A 17,326-nucleotide genomic window follows, 5' to 3' on the forward strand; every position below is an offset into this window, starting at 1 on the left:
CTTCTGGAATTCTCTCCAATTTATCTTCTGTATCTATATGTATTTTTGTATGTATGTCTTATTTGTACAGAGTTGTTGTATGGCATTTCCCCTTAGTCTGTACACATCTTGAGGGTAGGGACTGTTTTGTGCCTTTCTTTATCCCCTTAGCACAGTGCCTGGCACATAGTAGGTACTTAATAATTGCTTATTGACCTGACTTGACTCAAGTTCTGATGTTCCCAGAAAGTAGCTGTGGGGGAGTATTCAGACAAACAATCTAGGAGTCACAATGTCCATGTCTAAGAAATCTTTGCCTTGTCTTCTTTCTCAGGGAAATGGCAGAAACAAGGTGGGCATTGTTCTAACCGTGGAAAACAATAACAACTCATTTCAGGTGTCCTGGGCTCTGTGACTATCACCGCCTCTCCTATTGTGACATCCCTGTCTGCTACTTGACAGGCTTCCTGATAGCCTGCAAATCAAATACCAACTCGGACATTGCATGACCTCCACAACCCACCTTCCCAGCCCTGTCCCATCATTCCAATTCCATCACCCTCCTTCACATACTCTACTCCACACACCCCAGGAGCGGCAGTGGTCTCTAGAGGATAGGACATAGGAGTTGGGAGTCAGAAAGACTTGGATTCAAATTCTGTCTCCAACTCTTGGACCCTGACCCTCAGTGGTCAGAAACAAGTCATAACTTCTTCCATCCTCAGGGAATTCATCTGTGACATGGACAGAGTAATGCCTCTAGAAGCTACTTCACAAGGTTGTTGCCCTGCTCTAAGGTGACAGAGAAGTGCTCCTTGGAAAGCCATGGGAAATGGTGTTAGTTTGAATCCCAATTTTACCACTTACTACAAGTGAACTTGGTTAAGTCCCTTACCTTCTCTGGGCTTCAATGATGTCACCTGCAAGATAAAGGAGGTGAATTATAAAAGAAAAAATAATTTTCAAAGCCTTTAGAACTCCAGTCAATGTAATGGCCAGTCAGAGTGCCAGGATGAATCTTGTTACCCACACCCTGACAGAGAGGTGATAGACTTAGGGTGCAAAATAAGACATGTATTATTGGAGCTGGCCAATGAGGAAATCTGCTAGATTACACATATTTATTATGAGAGTTTTACCTCTTTTTTTCTTTTTGTTTGGTGGGCAGAGTGAGAGGGAGAGAAAAGAAATGTTTGTTAATTGAAAAAAAAACAAACAGTCCCTGCTCTCAAGAAATTCACACTATAACAAGGAAGACAACACAAAACCAATTGTGTATAATATACACAGTACAAGATGTACAGTACAGGATAAATAGGGGGTCATCTCAGAGGAAAGGGATTCAAATTGAGGAGATCTGGAAAAGGCTTATCATAGAAAGGGGGATGTTAACTGAGATATCAAGAAAGCTGGGGAAGTGAGGAGGCAGAGATGAGGAGGTCCCAGACATGCAAGGAAAATGCTTCCAGTAAGGGGGAGTAAGGTATTCAAGGACAGTGAAAAGGCCATTATCAGTGGATCTCAGGTTATGTGCAGGTGAGAAAGATGGAAGAAGACTAGCTGTGCGACTCTGGGCAAGTCACTTAACCCCATTGCCTAGCCAAAAAAAAAAAAAAGAAAGAGGAAAGAAGATTGCCAGATGTGAAGAAGCTGGGGCATGAAGGACACTAAAAGCCAAACAGGGGACTTGATATTTGATCCTGGAGTTGATAGAGAGCCAGTGAAGTTTACTGAAGGGGGGGGAGGGGATAGTTTTATGGTCAGACCCGGGCTTTAGGTGATCAATTTGACAGCCTGGTGGAAGAGGGACCAGAGAGGGGAGAGCCTGGAGGCAAGGAGCCAAACAAGGAAGCTAGTACAATGGTTCAGGTGTGAGATGAAGAAGCCTGTATGAGGATGGTGGCAGCATCAGAGGAGAAAAAGAAGCATAAAGGAGACATGTTAGGAATGTAAAGTGACTGGGCTTAGCCCCAGATTAGATATGGTGGGGGAGGAGGGGTAGAGTGTGGAGTCCAAGGTGACACTGGGTTCAGAGCCCAGCTGATATGATGGGATCTTCTAGATAACACAGATTGCTATTGCTTTGGGGCATATGACACTACTTCACAAACACATCTCTCTTGGTACTTCCTGCCTCCTTATCTAACATCATAAACTATACCCAGAAGACCTGCCTTGCTCTTCCCCCAAATGTGGCTTTTGAAAAGATCCCCCTGAAATGCCTCTGATTCCTGCCTTCTTAAGAAGGTACCATTCGGACCTGCGATTTCCAAGAGCATTTTATTGGTACATTCCTAATGCCCTCATTTTCTTACATCTTCTGTTATTATCTGCAACTAAGTTAGGTACCCTCAAGGGCAGGGACTGAGCTGTATTTATCTTTGTGTCTCTCCTGGGTCCTAGCACAGTGGCCTAGGCTATATGTTTGCTGTCATTGTTATTACTAAAATAGCACCTAACAAAACCCCTTATTCACATTGGAGATTGATTCATCAGCATTTTGTGATGACATTTGCCTTGGGTTCCTTCTAGCTTCTCCCTGTTCCCCTTTTCTAAGTATATTAATGTAAACCATTCTATGAGAGCAGCAATGTGATCCCCCCCCCAACCTCCAATCCCTTCCTTGTCCCAGTCCTATTGAAGTGTCACATTAGGACTAATTGAAGAATTCATTTGTTTATATAATCCCCTGCTCCAGAGAGTAGCCACGTGCAAAAAAGATTCTTCACGTGAGTAGGCCACATGAGAGCGGGAAAAGTACTACAATGAGAATTAGAAAATATTCTAGTTTTCTAATCTAACCTAAACTCTACCTTTAATCTAAATCTCAGGTTCTCCACCAGAGTTCTTGGTTGGCCCTGCTAGTGGCTCCTGTATGGCACTGGGGAAGTTGCTCAATTTCTTTGGTTTCAATTCCTTTGTCAATTTCTCCACTGTTGATTTCCTTGCTTATAGTCTACCTTGAAGTGGGCTAGAAGATCATGAGTAACCATACAACATGACGGAAAGAGAACTGGACTTGCTATTGCCAACACCGTGGCTGGAATTCAACCTCTGACACCTACCAGCTCTTCGGCCCTCAATAATTCTGGGCCTCAGTTTGCTATGGAATATTCCGGTTTGCTGGAATATGAGAAGCAGCGTGTCATAATGAATAGCACTGGTCTTGGAGTCCAGAAGATCTGGGTTCAGGGCCTACCTCTGACCTACTATGATGACCCCAGACAAGTCCCTTAGGCTTTCCATACCCCTCTGTAACTTCCCTTAACCGTAAGTTGTGAGAAGATCCCAGGAAGGAAGGAAATAAGCATTTATTAAGCACCTACTACATGTCAGGCGCTGTGCTAAACACCTTTACAAAGATTATCACATCTGTTCTGCACAACCACCCTGGGAAGTAGGTGCTATTATCCCCGTTTTATAGTCGAGATAACTGAGGTAGACAGACAAGTTAAGTGACTTGCCCAGGTTCACACTGCTATTAAGTGTTTAGGTCAAATTTGAACTTGGGTCCTCCTGACCCCAAGTCCATCGCTCTAACTATCTAACCACTGCATCACCTAGCTGCCTCATTATAACCAATGAGCTAATTGGGGAACTCTTCCCTCCTTCCAATTCAACACAACAACCCCATCTGGGCATATAGGAGAAGACCTTTCTCTTCCAATTTTCCAGTCAATGTCTCCTACCCGTTCCTCATGCTAGATGCTGCCATCCCCCCACCCCCAACTCCTCTGTCCCTAACCCAGCACTGGGGAACTCTGGTTCCCTGTTCTTTGTACACTCTAAAGCCCATTATCCCTCTTTCTGGTTATGGCAGATGAGGACCCTCTCTGTCCTCCAGACCTCTCCCACCTCCCACTGCCATTTGACCTGCCCATGGACTCTTCCAGTTTCTGGATCTCCCCATCCACCCTCTTCTGTGTGGCATCTCCCACATTTAAAGCACGAGCTCCTTGGGAACAGGGATCACCTCCTTTGTGCTCCCAATCCTTAGCCAGGGCTTGCTGCGTAGTAAGCCTTTATTTATTTATTTATTCTTTTCCATTTACTTTTTTATTCAGACGCCTCTCAGCATTGGTAGTGGCGTTTCCTATGACAATGAAATCACGGATCTGGACTTGAACCCAGGTCTTCTGACCCCAGATCCACCATTCTTTTCACTTGGTATCCTCAACATTCAGCACGGTGCCTGGCACACAGCAGCTGCTTTGAAATGCTCATTAACTTGATGACTTCATTTCTGTCTTCATTTTCGTGAAGCAGGGCCATTTCCTCACATAAAGAAATCATTCTATTTTACCTGTTTTAAGTAATTTCTGCTGTTCAGTTTTCTGCTTTCTTAAAAGTCAGGCAGACATTTATTTGAAAGAGGTCAATGGTGCAAGATAGGTTTGGAAATCTCATTTAATATTCCTGTATAGCACTGCCTGGCAAACAAGTCTAGCTCAAGCATTTTCTTCCTTCTACCCCTTCCCCCCATTCAGATAACAGGGACCTATACCAAATCAGCTCTTCCCTTCTTCCTGAATGGGGTGTGTCCATCTAATCCCCTTATTGCTCTACTAAACATCCCAGAAACTTTCTGGATCAAAATTCTCCTTTTGTTTTACGACTCTCCTATGTGTGGTGCTGTTCAGTCGTTTTGGACAATGTGGGACCCCTTTGGGGATTTTCTTGGCAGACACTGGAGTGGTTTGCTATTTCCTTCTCCTGCTCATCTTGAAGATGAGGAAGTGTAGCATTCCCCAAATTAGAATACAAACTCCTGGAGGGCAGTGATTGTTGATGTGTTTGTACTCCAGGTCTTAATAGGTACAAGATAACAGTGTTTTCATCCATTTATCAGGCACAAGATAGTGAAACTCAAACACTAAATAAAGGTACTTCTGGTTGGTCTCCCAGATTCAAGTCTCTCCCTAGTCTGACCCATCCTGTACTCAGTTCTCAATGGATCCTCCTTAAGCTCAAATTTGACCAGGTGTTGCCAGTCCCATTCAGTAAAAGTCAGTGGCTCCTCAAGTCTTCTGGTTTTCAAAACTTTTCACGAACTCTTTCCAATCTTGCCATACTCCACTCACTCCCATACTGCTGCCTAGTGACAAAGGCTCCCTTTCTTTCAGACACTTCATTTCCAGTCCTAGGGGCATTTTCACAGGCCTGGAATGTTCTTCCCCCTTCAATCCGACCTCCTGACTTCCCCCACTTCTTTCAGTCTCAGCTAAACTCCCCTCCCACAACCAGTCTTTCCCCACACCCCTAAATGCTAATGACTTCTTTGTGTAAGTCATCTGCGTGGCTTCCTGTGAATACCTAGAAAAAAGGGAAGGTTTGGGGCCTTTCTTTGTATCCCTAGATCTCAGCGCAATGACATAGTAGGAGCTTAACTGATTGATTAAATTTGAAGTCAGACCTCTTAATTCTGTTAATGTCATATTTACTACTTCAGCCGATTTCTTTGGCTTGCTACAAACCGTTGCACCCACCTTCATTAGTGCCCAGTGGCCTCAACAGCCAGGCTTCCAAGTATGATGAGTCAATTAGTCAGTGAATAAACACGGGGTCATGAAGAGTCAGATGTGACTGAAAAAGATCTGAAAGAGAAAAAGGCTGAGCTCCTACTATGCGCCAGGACCCTGTGCTAAGCTAATGAGGCCATACATGATTTCTAACGTTCCTTCAGCTCAAAATCCTGTCATCCAGTTATCCTTTCACATTTTTAAATGGCTTTAATGCTAAATGCTTGTAAGGTATGAAGGAAAGCTCGGAGTATAAACCATGGTAATAGAGTTTCATAGAGTTGGAACCAGAAGGTACAGCACATTGCATATAACCCTTGCATTCGACATTTGAGGAAACCATGGGTAAGGGACATTAAGTGACTTTTCAAAGATCAGACAGCCTCAATATCAGATGTGGGATTTGAACCCAAGTCTTCCAACCAATGAATAAGGAGTAACGTTCACAAACCTGCAATGATACAGTAATGCCTAGTATAGATATAGATATAGATATATGCATATGTATATCTATATCTATATATATCTATATCTATACATCATGTCTTTCTTTAGCACCCCTATGCTCCTCCAAATGTCTTTACCCCAAAGAGAATAGTTACTTAGCCAGGAGCAGCCTGTATCAGGCAATAGGATTATATGGGCAGAGGAAATGCAGTAATCAGCTCATCTCCATGAAAGCATTGCTTTTTTTTTTAAATCTTTTTCCTTCCCTGAGGCTGCCCAATTGCCTGGTGATTAGACCAGAGAACCACTGCTGTGAGACCATCAGGGATTCTAGCATGGCAGACTCCATGTATGCCCCAAGTCTCACTCCTGGGGTGTAAGTTACAGTTAGTGAAAGGGAAGAATTCATTGAGTAGAAGTTGGGATTCAGTAAAAGCTAGTGCTCAGTCAAGAGGGAAAAAGAGATTAGGCTGAAATGCATAACCAGAGACCAGAAGTGGAGCCAATCAATTCAATTCAAGCAGGATTTACTAAGTGCCTACCATGTGAAAGGCCCTGGGGATTAAAAAAGGGGAAAAAAGAGGACTCTCTGCCCTAAATCAATCAATCAATCAGCAAGCATTGATTAAATGCTTAACACAGGTCAGGCACTGTGCTAGGTGCTGGGGTTACAAGTGCAGAAAAATGAAACGCTCCCCCTGGCAAGAAACTTGCATGGGACTTCCCCCCCCCCCCAAATTTTATTGTTTTCACCTTTACATCATAGTCAATCCTACAGATGCCGCCCAGCAACCCGGAAGGAGCTTTCATGGAGAAGGAAGAGGACATAAAAGGACGCTCACAACAAAGAAATCCACAAGGCTATCCCACAGTGATGGCTAGTGAGCTGAATCTTGCAGGAAGGATGAAGGATCCTCCAACGGCCAGAGGTGAGGAGGCAAGGCTTGCCAGGCATTTCAGTCTGTGTCACGTCATGGACCCAGGGCATGAACTGTGGAGTTTGCACGAAGGTCAAAGGAGGCTGGATGAGGCAGCTGCACCCTGACTGTGAAAGCTTTCTCTTCCCAGCAAAGGAATTGGTATTTGATCCTTGAGGTAATAGAAAGCAACTGGAGCTTACTGGACAGAGGGATGACATTAGACGTGAGATGTGTTGCTTCCTTCCAGGGTGAGGATACTCAACAGATACAGCACAGCTGAGTCATCAGCACCTGGCACACAGCAGGCACTAAATAGATGCTTAAAGGTTAAGCCATTGAAGTTGAAGGCTTCTCAGAGAGCCAGAGAAGAGAAGGGTCTAGGTCAAGCATGGAGCAGGACCTAGAGCCACCCCCTACCAATGGAGTTCTCAGGTAAAACGAAACTCCCAATGGGACAAACCTGCACTCCTCATCTACTCTGTGAACTTGCCTATCTGCTCCTAGTTTGTATCCAAGTTGATGCCAACCAGTTATAGAATTATCAGCCCCTGTGCCTGGAAGAAAGCAGTTTCAGCTATATTCAAGATGACTGTTCTCAGAATTTACTATATGTGATTCAGTAAAAGAAAGGCTATGGGAAATCAAAGAAAGCAGCAGCATGGTGTAATGGTCAGTGCAATTGACTCAGAGCCAGGAAGACTCTTTACAAATTCTATCTTAGAAACTAGCTTTGTGACCCTGAACAAATCATTTAACCACTCATGCTTTCCTCATCTTGGACTCAGTCCCTTGTATGGTCTTTTCCTACTAGAAATCTGGGCTCTCATTAACCTAAAAGGGTAGCCTAAGACCACTGCTGGCGGCAGCAAAGGCAATGAGTTGGGCCATAAAAAGGAATACTTTTCTGGAAGTCTGAGAAAGTGAAACTGCTTTACATGAAAAAATCTTAAGATATTTAATACAGAATTCATGAACTCAGTCACTTAAAACAAGGTGTTATACCAAAGGTCAGCTTAAAACTTGGTCAGATTTTATTGTGAAAGTAAGGGTCTAGTATACTCTGGCCATCTAGTAAAACAAGACCCATTGGGAAAAACAAAACAAAACAAAACAAAAACTGATGTTAGCAAAGATTGAAGGCGAAAAGAAAACAGGACAGAGGAAGATGAGATGGATAGATGGTGTCATGGAAGCAATGAAGGTGAGCTTGGACAGACTTAAGGAGATAGTGGAGAATAAAAGGTCTATGAGGTCACAAAGAGTCAGCCATGACTGAACAATGGCACAACAAAAATAACTACATTTAAGTAGCGCCACATTTCTAGTTTTCCCATTAGTCTTTCCCATTCAGAAGACTTAGGGATTATCTAGTTCATCCCAATGGGAAAACTACCATCCTCAGAAAAAAGTACTTAGCCAAGGAAGAGAGCCCTAACTAGGGACAAACAATTGAGACAGTGACATAGAGAGCCAGATGTGGAGGATATCTCATCTGGAGTAGGCTGATAGAGCTTCCTTCTGATCCTGCCTTGCTTTGCCCTTATCCCCCCTTTCCAATAGGAACCCTACCTTTTCCACCTCCCTAACCCCAAATTGAAAATGTGCTGTTTCCTGCTTGCCTCTAGGTCCAGTTTGGGGTACTCACCATGACTGCAAAAGGCCTCCTAACTCAAACTCTGCCAAAGTCCCAATGGTCCCAAGCTACAAGACCCGGCTTCGACTGAGACTTTGGGACGCAAAGTCTTGCATTCTAGCTGCTGCCTTTGCTCCCTTCTTACCACTTTTTCCTGCTTTCTTATCTCATCTCTCTTTGCTTACTTCTTCCACAGTTCTACATGTTTGAGTATTGGCAGAATTGGGAAAGTACCTATTTAGAGTTTGGTGTTATTCACAATGAGTGATCTTATTGGAATGGCAGACTTTTTTCACAGACATAGCAGGATGATGTCATGTTGTGTTTATGTTGTTGAGTGAAGGCCAACCAGCTAAATGTGACAATTCACTTGGGTGAGCCATGGATAGTATCATTGCCTGTAATGATGAACAAAAATCTCATTTATTTCTGCATACATGTGTATGTGTGGAACTCTATTCATCAATGTTGCAGTTAGAGATTAAAAAAAAAAGTCTCACCAGAGATTCACAAGCTGGCCATCTGGGTAGCATGTTTGGAGGACTTCCATCAAAATGAATGATAAAAAGAAATGTCCAAGAGCTGCTTTTATATACATGGCTTTTTTAGTGAACACAGACTTCATCTGAAATTTCAAAGCTTGGTATAGATCTTGTCTCAAATTAAAAAAAAAACAAACAACCAGAATAAAATAAATGACTTGGAGAGTCACCTTACATGTAGAAAAAGGATTACTTCTGCCTATATTTTTAACCTATGACAGAACTCCAAAGACTACCCAGATGCTGGTTAAAGGGAACATTTTCTTCATTTTAGGAATAATACCCAAAGAGCCTATCCATCTGTCCATTGCAAGATGTTGTCCAAGTTACATGCTGGTGAAGACAGCTCAAAGTGTTAGTAAGCTGAAGGGTGCCAAGGAAAGATTTTTTTTTTTAAAGCAAAGCCCAGAGGGAGCAAAAGAGTTCCCAATGTATTTCCTAGTGACAATGGAGATGAGGCTGTCAAATTACATAGGGAGTAACACACAGCTTATTAGACTTAAGGTAGTTTCAGCATTAAGAAGGATGTTGGTGAAATGCATTTCAGTCTTTAAATAAGACAACTACATTGGAATCAGAATTCCCAGGGAGTCTACTTCCTTTTTTTTGCTTTTTGGTGAGGCAATAGGGTTAAGTGACTTGTCCAGGGTCACACAACTAGTAAGTATCAAGTGTCTGAGGCTGGATTTGAACTCAGGTCCTCCTGACTCCAAGGCCAGAGCTCTATCTACTCTATCACCTATCTGCCCCTCTAATTCATTTTTTGATTGATGCAGAACAATATATTGTTTAGGATCTGAAAAGCTACCAGATGAGCTCAGTTTGCAGGGAAAATTCTCACAATCAGATTCCATAATCAATGGATTAGGATTCCCAATGCCCAGAAATTTTCAGTCATGATGATATTCTTTCTTTTGGTCCATATAGATAAGGTTTTACAGCACTTCCATGTTACTGTTATCATTTTTGCAAGCTTTGGGTCATTACAGTATACCATGTGCCTCATTATTTATAAAGTGATGCTACTGTCAATACTCAGCTGTCAAAAGGACAGAACCTTGAGAACCCTCTGGCTTTCAGTGCAGCTCTGTACCTGAAAAGGAGAAGGGGAAAATGACATGCTCCTCTACGGCAAAGAAGTAGTTTCTGAGTACTCAGTAAATGGATCAAACAGAAATAGATATAGGTGGCTAAAACCAAGGAAACGTGAAGGCTTTAATATTACCATTCTGTGACTGGTGGGGTTGCTGCATTCATGAAAGGAGTAGTGTCTTCTGACTAGCTCGTGATGAGAATTAAAAGGCTAAGCTTTTTACATAAACATGTACAATTGTAGGAAAAGTGATTGAAGAGACAAGAAAGGAGATATGAGGAGATGGAAGAGGGTAGAGGTGACCAGTGTTGTCAGGAGCTACAACCCTGAATTGGAAGTGAGAAGATCTAGGCTTAAAGCTTGGCCCTGTCACCTAATAGCTGTGTGCCTTGATCAAGTCCCTTCTAGGGACCTCCATTTTCTCATCCACAAAATGAAAAAGGTCTCACTTGGTCTTACCATACTGTGCTTCTGTGGGACAGCTGCAGTGGGAGTGGTGAGGATTAGAAGGAGTAGAGAAGAGGCCCAGAGTAGCAGACAAGACTACTCCACAATCGCTCTGAGACAAGCAGCTCCCTGAACCTTCATAACCCCCAAGAGAAAAAAAATACCATGTGCTAAAGATGCAGGGATCACAGCTTAGCCATGTGCGGTGGGAAGGGGATGAGGACAGAATCACAGGCTACATTTACTGGCTAAGTACTCTTCACTTCTTTTGAAACATCACTGTATTTAAATGGCAACAGACTGCTTGGCAACCAAGACAGTTCAGTGTAGGACATGAGTGTATCTCAATGTATTCATGGGCAGCAGAACAAAATAGGTTGTATCCTAGAGGATGGATTCCAAATCTAGTGGAAAGCAAAGCACATAAGCGTAATGTAGCTCTGTTAGCTCTGGAAGAAAAAATGGAAATGTGTACTCAATTTAGAAAGGGGGAGCATAGGAAAAGCCTGCAATCTGAACACACTGTCATTGCTATCCTTGCACATAGCATCTCTGGTCTCCGTGCCTTTGCACTGGATATCCCTTATTCCTGGAGTGCACTTGCTACTAACCTCCACATTACAAACCCCTAATTTCTTTCAAGATTTAGCCCTTCCTCTATCTTCTACATGAAGCCCTTTCTGATTTCCATAAGTGCTAATTCCTTCTCCCTCAGACCTTGTCCCCCCCCACACTTTACATTGATTTTGTTATCTCTTTTGAATAGAGTGGAAACTCTTTGAAGGAAAGGTTTGTTTTCAGTTTTGTCTCTGGATCCCTTGGGGCCTCCCAGACACACAGAATGATGGCTGAGAGATTGCTTCATTCTTTATGTAACAGCGACGTGCAGAAAAGTCCACCATTCATTTTGTTTGCAGAGTCAGAGTCCACAAAAACTTGGTTAATGTCATATCAGGCGCATGGCTAAATCAGGCTTCTCAGACCACTGTTCTGAATGAATGTGATCCCAGAGTGCCCCTCTCTCTGACCAAATACTCACCAAAAAGGTAAAGGGTTATGTGACTAAATGGCTAGCCACTAAGCTGTGCATTTCTGCTGAAAGAAAACTTTGGTGTTTCAAAATGAAATATGGCTTTCAAAAGTTAGATACAGCTGGTAAAATTGGTCAACAAGGCTTGAGGCTATACCAGCATCTGTGGGCTCTTCTGAGGATTGGATTCTGAATATTGGCTATATCTTCATCAATGACATAATTCTAGTGAAACTGATAAAATTTAGTGATGCTTATGAATATCTACGCCAGCAACTTACCATGTAAAGAATGTCTACAGATTCAAGAGTAGAAGCCCCTTGATGGAAAGGACCACTTTGGTTTTTTATTTGTATCTGGCACAGGGTCTGACACAGAGCCCACACTTAATAAATGCTTTTTGATAGGACAATAGTGAAGTTGACTGTTCTTGAAAACATTAATACTTTAAACTCCCATGAAACAAAAACTTCAGCCAATGGAAAATTCCATCACCTTAAAATGTTACCATTTCTGTGCCTGCCTCTCCCTCTCTCTCTCTCTCTGTCTCTTTCTCTTGTTCTTTCTGTCTCTGTGTTTCACTCTGCCTGTCTCTCTGCTTTGTCTCTCTCTCTTTTTCTGGCTGCCCTTTTAGTGCAAGAGAGTCCCAGCCTTTGGGGACATTGAACTACAGATGGCTGTTTGACCCTTCCCAAATCCCCATCCCCCAGATTATGGGGCTGTTTGATCTCCCTTTTTCACACCTCTGATTCTCTCCTCTCCTCCTAATCATGTATCATCCATGTCTACCAAGCCATCATTTCTCAGACATCATCTTCTTCAGCACCTTTTCACCTCCTATATTCTCCCATGCGTTCTGAAGTTTTCTGCCTTCAAGAGCCACAGTGATAAAAATAGCACCTGAACTTACCCTCCCCCCCCAACAACACACACACACCCCTCCCAAATCTTCCAGTTTCTTGGAAAAGTCCCCAAGATCCTGAGAGACTCTTTCCAGGTTCTTTCAGGCAGAAATATTTGATACAACCTAGCCCAAATAATGGTCACATTAGGTACCCACATTTCCAAGTAACTGGTAGCCACCCTCCCAACATCCCCAGTGAAATTCCAGACAAGTATGAGGGGAACTCTAAAACCTGGCCATTTCTACTACATAGCCATCTGTCTCAATTATCCTCTCTAGAAGAGAGACCAAGCAAGGTGAGATTTGAATGGGAGACTGACTCATAATCTTTAAAAGCATATTATGGGCATTGTACTTTCCAGGTGACTAGTTATTTCTTAGAAATATCACTAGTCTCTCATGTTTCTAATAAAGGCTTATTTTTGAAATCTTTGTCATTTCTCATGGACTTTTAAAGAATATTTGATGTCATTACAAAAGACAGCTGATAAGAAATCTGCTCCATCTTGTAGGCAGTTCTATTTGACTTTCAATTTTATCCTAAGAAGGTGACAATTATTAAAGCATGAAAGTGTATATGCTACACTGGAGTCCAGAAGATCTGTGCTCAAATCCTGCCCCTACTACTTACTGCATAACTATAGGCAAGTCAATTAAACTAGCCAAGTCTTCGTTTACAAATCTGTAAAATGGGGAAAATAATGGCTACTATTTGATAACCTTAAAGTAATTCAAAGTGCACAATATTCACCTTTCCTCTGTATTTTCTAAATCAGCCACATTGTGTTCAAGTCTCTATTTTTACCCATAGGTGGCACCAACAATATATATATATACATAAAGATAGATATAGACATAGATATAGATATAGATACACCAAACTGTTTAGAGTAGAGGAAGAGAGGAGGTTACATATTATTCTGAGATTTCAGGACTGGATATCAGTTCAATGAGTGAACAATCACTCAGGTTAGGACGAACCACCCTGCAGTTATCTGAAGGTCTAACCTCAGTATCATATCAGAAGTTCATTAGTACTGTTTTCTTTGATGAGAAGGGTGACAGAGGTCAGGGACAGAATCCTGAGTTGATACAGCTTTTCCCTGAAGGTCAAACAGTCCTTTCAGGTTGCCCTTAGCTTTGGTCTGTTTTTCAGGAGATATTTCCCCTTTTGGGCTATCTACAGATGTTAAACCATTTTCAGAGAAGCATTTTATTACCTGGATTTCTTTGGCATCTTTCCCAAGGGTGCTATTGACTGGTTATTTCCACCTCAGAATACTCATGGATTATTCCAGGATAAGCACCTACCTCTATGGCTCTGAGCTTTCTGGACTTCCAGCATTGATACTATAATAAACTTTTACAAGAATGATTCAGAAATCACTGAAGTTTCACCAAGTGTTGTAAACTCCCCCCCCCCACCTTAAATATGACCCATTTTATAGTTTGGAGAAAGGAACCCAAAAATGTGGTTCTTCACCTTTACTATCTGTGAAATGGTGGGTTCTGAGGCTTTATTTTTATTTTCTCACATCCTTGAAGCTTTGGCCAAGCACCTTTTTCAATGTGGGTGTAGCTGATCATAGAGGTGACAAAGTGCAAAAAGATGTGTTTGAATCCTGCCTCAGACACTTACTAGGTATGGTAGACAGGTGAAATAACCACTTGGTGCTTCAATCCCCCACACCCCCTTATACAATGGAGAGGGTGTGAGCATCTTTCTCACAGGGTTATTGTAAGAATTAATTAAATGTGAAAGCACTAGAAAAGCCCTAAAATATTATGTGGTTATCAGCTATTACTAGTTTTATGAAAGAACCCACACTAACAACTTTCACCAACTGGAACACCTTGAACCTAAATGCTGGGTCCTAGCTCTGGGACTCTGCCACTGAAGCAGTGGGTGTTCCCAAGAATTTGGGCAGGATGTGGAGAATTCCCAGAGGATTATGTCAACCAATACTTAGTAAGAACCAGGAATTGTGTTAAGTGCTAGGCTGTCTCCAGAGGAGTCTGCTGTGAGAGAAAATGAACTGGATTTGGAAACAACAACTTTGCTTTTTACTAATGGTGTTACCTGGAACGTGGCAATCCGACTTGCTCCCCCCTCCCACATTTCTTTTTTTCCTCATCTGTAATATGGAGGGGAGGGATTGATGAGAGGATATCTAAGGTTTCTTTTGTTTTGAGCTTTAAACCTAATCTTCTTTATCAGTCTGGGGTTGTCCATGCCTACTTGGTACTTCCCTGATCCCCTCATAGTAGGAGCCAGGAGGCTACTTCCATGTCATGGTGCTTCATGGAATGCAAGGGCCAGGGACAGTCCTAAAAGGGTGGCCTCGAGCCTACCAGGTAGCATTAGAGAGCTCTTTATGAAGATTCCTTGAGATTTAAAAAGGACATAATTGTAAAATAATAGTCATATAAAATACACACACACATATACATATATATACACACATACACATACAATACACATATTTACAAACTATGTAATGTGGGAAAGCTTTCTGTAGGTATTTTTTTAAACTCTTCCTGCCTATAGTGGAAGTATTATCACCTCTTACCTCTAGAACCCAATGACCTTGGGCTCCAACCCTGATTTCACTAGCTGTGTGACCTTCGGTAAGTCATTTACCTTTTTGCACCTCATTTCCTCATCTCTAAAATGAAGCATTTGGACTAGATGAACTCCAAGGCCTTTTCCAGCCCTAAATTCAGCATCCTGTGACCTGTTTCAAAGAACTTCACAAGTCATGGTCCGGTCTAACCCCTTCGTAGCCAAATGCAGAGGCAGGGCCTTCCGGAGGGTGTGGTGTGGGCCACACCTTCCTCACCTCAAGACGAGGCCTTCCGGGGAGCCAAGAGCAAGCTACCGCCCCTGACTGAGCAATCTGAACCATGTGCTCAAAGAATTTCAGTTGGGGAACAAAAGAAAAAAAAAAGTCGACTCGGCTTAGAGTTTGTGCTTCAGCCGTTTAAAAGCCTGGGCACAATCCCGAGGCTTTGGGCCACTAGGGATCTCCCGATGAACCCTGCGTGGAACAGTGAACAGAACTCCTGTGTCAGCCTCCCACTTAACTGTGAGCTAACCGACTCCTGTGCCTCCTGAAGGTCGGACCGTCGGAAGTTATTGCCACTCCCTAACTTGGTGCCTTTATTTATTGGCCGGCTGGGGTCTTTCTGACTGCTCCCAACCACCCCGGACCCATCAACTCCTCCCCCGCCCACCACTTGCTAATTCTAAAATCTGAAGGCAGGTCTTGACATCTCTCCTCCTCGAGAAATAAGGGAGGATCGGGACAAGCCGAGGCAGCTCCCCTTTACCTCCCAATGAGTATGAGGGAGCCAAAACTCCCACCCCCTAATCAGGGAGACTTCGAAGCAGGTCTGGGCATTTCTCCCTCTCCTCCCCATGACTGGCTTCCAGGCCGAGCCTTTCTCGATCCCCCGCCCCGCCCCCTTTCCTTTGGGGGCAGGACTAGGTGTGGTGTTAGCCTCTCCCTTCCCAGGCCAGACGAGGATTCTCCGCTGGCATTCCCCTCCCGGGCCCGCTGCAGCCGGGGAAGGGACTGGCAAGCTGTGCCCACCCTGGTTCAGCCTAAAGAAGTGCGGAACTTGGGGCTCTAGGATCAGCACCGCTTGATGTACAAGCTACAGCCTGTCCGACTTTCTTCTCCCTAAACAGCTGTTTTGGGGCAGGGGGGAGCAGGGGGAAGCAGGGGGAAGCAGGGGGGAGGGGAAAGGGAAGGGACGGGAGACACCGCGGAGAAACAGCTGGGCCTCCGCTCTCCACTTAATCTCTATTGATAACCAATCACAAATGAGGGATACTTTTCTGCCAATGAGGCCCTGGTGTCCGACAGGACCTTAGCAGCAGCCAATGAGAGGATACCTGGGGGCTCCGAGGAGAGGAGCATTGCGCCCGCGGACCAATGGGCCCCGAGTTTGAGAGGAGGTAATTTGAGCCCCAGGGTGGGTGTATCCAGTGAAAGCGTCCTACTTCTAACCCCCGCCCTCCTCTTCGGTCCCCCCCATTCCCTTCCCTCCCCGGCCAGCTGCCGCCCGTACTGAGCATGCCCAGCTCTCTTCCCTACCTCCTGCCAGCCTCGTGGAGCAGTTCCGACGGGCTCTGCTAGGTTGGCCGGGTTTTCTACACAGCCCAGAAGGAAGGTCTGGAGGGAGGGACCCAGGATCCTGCAGAAATCCTGCGCCCCAAGTTCTGCAGTTGGTCCCGGCTGGAAAGGGAAGGTCGGGCTCCGTGGGCGACCCCCAGAGACCGAGGAGCCTGTATCAGCCGCGGAGATCCTGCCTTGGCTGGTTGGAGTGTGGGTCCTGGGCTTGCACCCCCCCCCCACTGTGCCCCGGCAAGGGTCAGGGGGCGCGGGCCGGCAGAAGTGGACGGGCTTGGGACTCAGCCTTAGATGTACTTTCTGTAGGCGGCCAACCCACATCATGCTACGCTTCCCCCCCCCCATTTCCGTCCCCAAGCATCCTTCCTCCTCATTGCAGAATCAGAAAACTCGGGGTTCCAGGCTAATGCCTAGAACCTTACTTAGGGTTGCAAATACAATTTGTTTAGCTTCCTAAGGGGAATGGAGGAGGGCGGTGGAGGAAGAGCAGAGCACGCGCGGGCTTGAAGTGTGGGGAGCACCTCTCGTGATCCCTGCCAGCTCAGAATAAACAGGCATCGTTAAACTGGCACCCATCATGGATTGGAGCTCTATCCACCTGTGGGAATGAAAATAAATAAAAACGCTGGCCCTACCCAGCTCGCAGGCATTTCTAGTCCTACCTCACTTTATAGTG

The 17,326-nt window shown here is 44.2% G+C and overlaps 1 long non-coding RNA gene across 1 annotated transcript in view; it reads right to left on the minus strand.

The window, feature by feature from the left end:
- LOC110210126 (uncharacterized) overlaps window positions 1–16,525 on the minus strand; it is a 36,806-nt gene extending 20,281 nt beyond the window's left edge. Inside the window, exons 1-2 of the long non-coding RNA XR_013483392.1 lie at window positions 5,466–16,525; window positions 875–899 (exon numbers count right to left, since the gene is read on the minus strand). This is a non-coding gene — a long non-coding RNA (uncharacterized LOC110210126). The remainder of the gene's footprint in view (window positions 1–874; window positions 900–5,465) is intronic.
- Window positions 16,526–17,326: the final 801 nt, after the last annotated feature.

This window comes from Phascolarctos cinereus, unplaced genomic scaffold (assembly GCF_003287225.1).
Source record: "Phascolarctos cinereus isolate Bilbo 61053 unplaced genomic scaffold, phaCin_HiC Scaffold_7;HRSCAF=346, whole genome shotgun sequence".
Taxonomy (NCBI): domain Eukaryota; kingdom Metazoa; phylum Chordata; class Mammalia; order Diprotodontia; family Phascolarctidae; genus Phascolarctos; species Phascolarctos cinereus.